Raw genomic sequence first — 5711 nt, 5'->3', positions numbered from 1 at the left:
GTCACGTGACTCCCAGGAGGCCTCGGTCCGTGCCCGCCTCCCTGGGGCTAAGCACGTGATAGCGCCCCAGACCAGTCATTTCACCTCTCCCTCTCCCTCTCCCTCCCCCTTTTACTCCTTTCCTCTTTTTTACACACACACACACACACACACACACCCCTAGATCCAAGATCCAGCAAAGCTACTTTTACATATGTTGTTGTTAGGTGCCTTTGAGTCAACTCATAGCGACCCTGTGAACAAAAGATCTGAACCCAGTCCTGTCCTGCATCATCCTCACATTTCCTGATACACAAGAGCCCATTGCAGCAGTCACCATGTCAGTCCACCTGGTTGAGAGTCTTCCTCTCCTTCACCAACCCTCCACCATTCCCAACATCATGTTTGTCTCCAAGGAATAGCACCTCCTATCAACATGACCAAAGTATGTGAGGGAAAGCCTCATCATTGTTGCCTTCAAAGAATGCTCTGGCTGCACCCTCTCCAAGACATATCTGTTCGTTTTCTTGGCCGTCCATGGAATGTTCAGTGCTCTTCTCCAACCCCACAGCTCAAAGGCATGGATTCTTTTTCTGTCATCCTTATTCATTGTTCAGATCTCAGATGGATTGCTAGTAATTGGAAAGACCATGGCCTGAATCAGATGCACCTTAGTCCTCAAAGTGACATCACTACTCCTCAATAATTTGTAAAGGTCTCTAACTGCAGATTTTCCCACTGCACTGCATCTCCTTATGCTCGTATGAAGTGTGTTAATTGTGGGTCCAAGCAAGATGAAGCTGTTGACAGTTTTAATCTCCTCTCCATCCGTCATGACACTTACTGGTCCAGTGATAAGAATTTTTGTTTTCTTGATATTGAGACCCTATCCATGCTGAAGGCTGCATTCCTTGATCTTCAGCAAGAAGTGCCTCAAGTCCTCCTCACATTCAGCAACCAGGGTTGTGTTATTTTCATAACACAGGTTATTGAAGAGTCTCCCTCCAATCTTGATATCACACTCCACTGCATAGAGTTCAGGTTCTTGAATAATTTGCTCAGCATATAGTTTACATAGGTATGGAGACAGAATACAGCCCTGAAGTACTCCCTTCTCAATTCCAAAACATGCAGTGCTCCGCTGCTCCAGTAGCACAACAGCCTCCAGGTCTAGGTATAGGTTCCTCATGAGCACAATCAAATGCTCTGAATTCCTGCTCTTCTCAATGCCAGCCACAGCTTGTCATGATCCACACAGTCAATTGCCTTTGCATAGTCAATAAAGTACAAATAGACATTCTTCTCGTATTCCTTACTTTCAGCCAGGATCCATCTGATATCAGCATTGATATCCCTGGTGCCATAGCCTCTTCTAACTCCTGCTTGAACTTTTGGCAATTCTCTATCTATGTACTGTTCCAGCCATTTTTGGATGATCTTCACCAGTATTTTGCTAGCATGTGATATCAATGATATTCAATAATTTCCACATTCAATTGGATCACCCTTCTTGGGAACAGGAAGATAGACCTCTTCCAATCCGTTGGCCAGTTAGGTGTCCTCCAAATTTTCTGGCATAGACTGGTGAGTGCATCTAAGGCTACATCTGTTAACTGAAATAAGTCAATTTGGTATCCCACTGATTCCTGGGGCCTTATTATTTTGCCAGTGCCTTCAACACAGCTTCCATTTCCTTTTTCATTACCATAAAAAGAGGCTCCTTTTCATATGGTACGTCCTGAAATTTTTCGGTGTCAATCAATCCTTTCTGGAACAGTGATTTTGTGTGTTCCCTCCATCTTCTTTTGTTGTTTTCTGGGTCATTCACTACATTGCCCATAGCATCTTTCAACATTGCTACACAAGGCCTAAATTTATTTTTCAGTTCCTTCAGCTTGAGAAATGTAGAGTGAATTCTTCCCTTTTTATTCTCAATTCCAGCTCTCTGTCCATTCCATTATAATACTTTGCTTTTTCCTCCCGAGCTGCCCTTTGAAACCATCTGTTCAGCTCTTCTACTTCAACATGTTTTCCTTTAGATTTGGCTTCCAACATTCCAGTTAACATCTTTAGAATTTTTAGAGTCTCTTCTGACATCCATTTTAGTTTTCTCTTTCTCTTCTGTTTTTGTAATGACCCTTTGCTTTCTTCATGGATGATATCCTTGGTATCATCCCACAACTCATCTGCTCTTCTGTCATTGGTGCTCAATGCTGCAAACCTATTCTTCAGATCATGAAATTCTAGTGGAATTGATTCAAGATCATATCTTGGTTCCTGTGGACTTATTTTAATTTTCTTCTGCCTCAGTTTGAACATGCATATGAGTAATTGATGATCTGACCCATAGTCTGTCCTTGGCCTAGTTTTGACTGTTGATACTGAGTTTCTCCAACAATTTTTCCCCCACAAATATAGTCAATCTGATTCTTATGCAGCCCATTGGGTGAAATCCATGTGTAAAGTTGTCTTTTGTGTCTTTTAGAAAAGGTATTTGCGGTTTTGTGGGCCAGGGTGGGCTCAGCTGCTTCCTGGCACGTAGGGGGGAGGACTGGGTGATGCGCGCCATGGGGAAGGTGGCAGACCTGCTGTCACAGGATGCCAACATCGTGTGCCATTGCCAGGGAGGAAATAATGTTGGCTGTGCAAGGAACTGAAGGACAAATTCAAACCTCAGTTGCTATAATCAAGGATGCTTTAGGCAGAATATTAAATGATCCAAGAAGTATTAAAAGAAGACGGAAAGAATACACTGAGTCACTATATTGAAAGGAATTGGCAGACACAAAAGAATTTCATGAAACAACATATGAGCAGGAGGCTATGGTGATGAGGGAGGAAGTTCAAGCTGCTTTGAAGGAAATGGCAAAAAATAAGGCCCCAGGAATAGAAGTATACCAATTGACATGTTTCAGCTAACTGATGCTGCCCTGGATGTGCTCACCAAGTTGTGCCAAGAAATCTGGAGAACAACCACTTGGCCAACTGACAGGAAGAAATCAATATTTGTTCCCATCCCAAAGAAAGGTGACCCAACAGAGTGTGGAAACTATAGAACAATCTCATAGATTTCACATGCAAGCAAGATTCTACTGCAGATTATCCAAAAATTACTGGAACCACACATCAGCAGAAAACTGCCAGAAGTCCAGGCTGGGTTTAGAAGGGGTCGTGGTACTAGGGATATTGTAGCTAATTTTAGATGGATCTTGGCTGAAAGCAGAGAGTACAAAAGGAAGGTATATCTGTGTTTCATTGACTATGCAAAGGTGTTTGACTGTGTGGATCATAACAAACTGTGGCTGACTTTGAGAAGAATGGGAATCCCAGAACACTTGATCATGCTAGTACAAAACCTATACTTGGACCAAGAGGCAGTCATCAGAACAGAGCAAGGAAACACTGCATGGTTCAAAATTGGGAAGGGCATATGCCCAGGATGTATCCTGTCTCCATACCTTTTCAACCTGTATGCAGAACAGATCATCCGGGAGTCTGGGCTCTATGAGGAGAAATGCAGCATCAGGATTGGTGGAAGTTCTATCAACAATCTGTGTTATGCAGATGACACAACCCTGCTTGCTGGGACTGAGGAGGACCTGAAGCGCTTGCTGCAGAGGGTCAAGGACTGTAGCCTTCAATATGCACTGAGGCTCAATGTCAAGAATACAAAAAATCTCACCACTGGACCTTCAGTATGGATAGTGAAGATATTGAGATTGTACACAGCTTTAGTCTTCTTGGCTCCACAATCAACACTCTTGGCACCAGCAGCCAGGAAATTGCGATGGTAAAGTCTGCTGTTAAGGACCTCTCTAAAGTACTGAAGAACAATGGTGTCTCTCTGGAGACTAAGGTGCATCTAATACAGGCCACGGTCTTTGCAATCACTAATTATGCATCAGAGAGCTGGACAATCATGAGGGAAGATAGAAGGAGAATTGATGTTTTTGAGCTTCGGTGTTGGAGAAGAGTATTGAAGGTACCATGGACTGCTAAGAAAATAGATTCACCCTGGAAAGGGTAAACTTGGTGGCTCCTTGGAGGCAAGGATTCTGAGGCTTTGTCTGACATACTTTGGTCATGTTTTAAGGAGAGACCGGCCCTTGGAGAAGGACATCATCCTTGGGAGGGTGGAGGGCAGGCGCAGGAGGGGACTGCCATCTAGGAGGTGGATTGATTCGGTGACTGAGGTAATTGGGATGGGTGTATTGGAGACAGTGCAATTGGTACAGGACAGAGCAGAGTTTACGGCTGTTGTACATAGTGTCGCTATGAGTCTCAAGGGACTCGATGGCACATAACAACAACCTACATTTGCAAATTCTGGAGAATAAGATTTTCATATTTTACCCAGTGGCATAATTAATCCAAACATTACCACATTCATTGGAAATGGAGTGGTGACTCATCTACCTGGATTGTTTAAGGAAGTCGAGAAAAATGTCTAAAAAAGGAAAAGGTCTAGAAGGCTAGGGAAAGAGACTTGTCATATCGGACAGAGTTCATACTGTATTTGATTTTCATCATGCAGCTGATGGGATCCAGGACCAACAGAGACAAGAGCAAGCAGGGAAAAATTTGGGTACCACCAAAAAAGGCATTGGCCCCGTGTTTTCTTCCACAGCTGTTCAGACTGGCTTCGAATGTGTAACCTTGTCTCTGATTTTGATGGCTTCTCTGAGAGACTCAGAGTTCTGGTTAATCAGTAATATACTCTACTTTGGAGATAGACATTGATGGTGAACTGCAAAAACTCAGGGTTATATGGAAAGAATTAAGTCAATGGTGAGAGATGGTGTTTACTTTCTATATAAGGCCCTGCATGGACCACCAAAGAAAATCTTGGTAGAAGGTGCAAATGCAGCTCTGCTGGATATTGATATTGGGACTTACCCTTTTGTAACCTCCTCGAATTGCACTGGTGGAGGCGTCTGCCCTGGTTTGGGGATAACCTCTTCGAATTGCACTGGTGGAGGCATCCGCACTGGTTTGGGGATGCCCCCTCAAAATGTGGGGGAGGTGTATGGCGTTGTGAAAGCGTGCACTACTCGGGTTGGTATTGGTGCCTTTCCTACAGAGCAAAACAACGAGATTGGGGAATTACTGCAAACAAGAGATAGACAGTTTGGTGCAACTACTGGAAGGAAAAAAGATGTGGCTGGTTGGACCTCGTTTTGCTCAAATGTGCTCACATGATTAATGGATTTACTGCGTTGACACTTACCAAATTGGATATTTTGGACACGTTTACAGAGATCAAAGTTGGAATTGTGTACAAGTTAGATGGTGAGGTCATAACCTCACTTCCCAGCAAACCAGGAAGTCTTAAATAAAATTGAAGTTCAATATAAGACTCTCCCAGGATGGAACACAGATATATCAAATGCAAGAACATTTAAGGGCCTGCCTGTCAATGAGCAAAATTATGTTTGATTTATTAAAGATGAGCTTCAAATTCCAGTTAAATGGACTGGTGTTGGGAAATCCAGAGCATCTATGATTCAACTCTTTTAAAGATTTCCGGTGACTCAAGACATACTTCTGAAGAGGGGGAGGAAAAGACTTTCATAGACACTTCACTTCTAATCTGAAAATGCAAGAATAAAGACATTGCTGGGCGCAGTAAGGCCGGCCGTGTCTCCAGCCTCGTCAGTGGAAGTGGACCTCGACATATTTCCTGGTCAGCTTCTGTTAGCTGCCGTCATCGTTGCTCCTGCTGCTCGCGGTGC

The 5711-nt window shown here is 43.5% G+C and overlaps 1 pseudogene; it reads left to right on the top strand.

Moving 5' to 3' along the window:
* The first annotated feature begins 2546 nt into the window (after positions 1–2546).
* LOC102848038 lies at positions 2547–5496 on the top strand (annotated as a pseudogene).
* The last annotated feature ends 215 nt before the right edge of the window (positions 5497–5711 follow it).

Source organism: Elephantulus edwardii, unplaced genomic scaffold, assembly GCF_000299155.1.
Source record: "Elephantulus edwardii isolate Elephantulus edwardi_28Jun2011 unplaced genomic scaffold, EleEdw1.0 scaffold00133, whole genome shotgun sequence".
Classification (NCBI taxonomy): Eukaryota; Metazoa; Chordata; class Mammalia; order Macroscelidea; family Macroscelididae; genus Elephantulus; species Elephantulus edwardii.
This window is presented reverse-complemented; position numbering and strand designations above follow the sequence as displayed.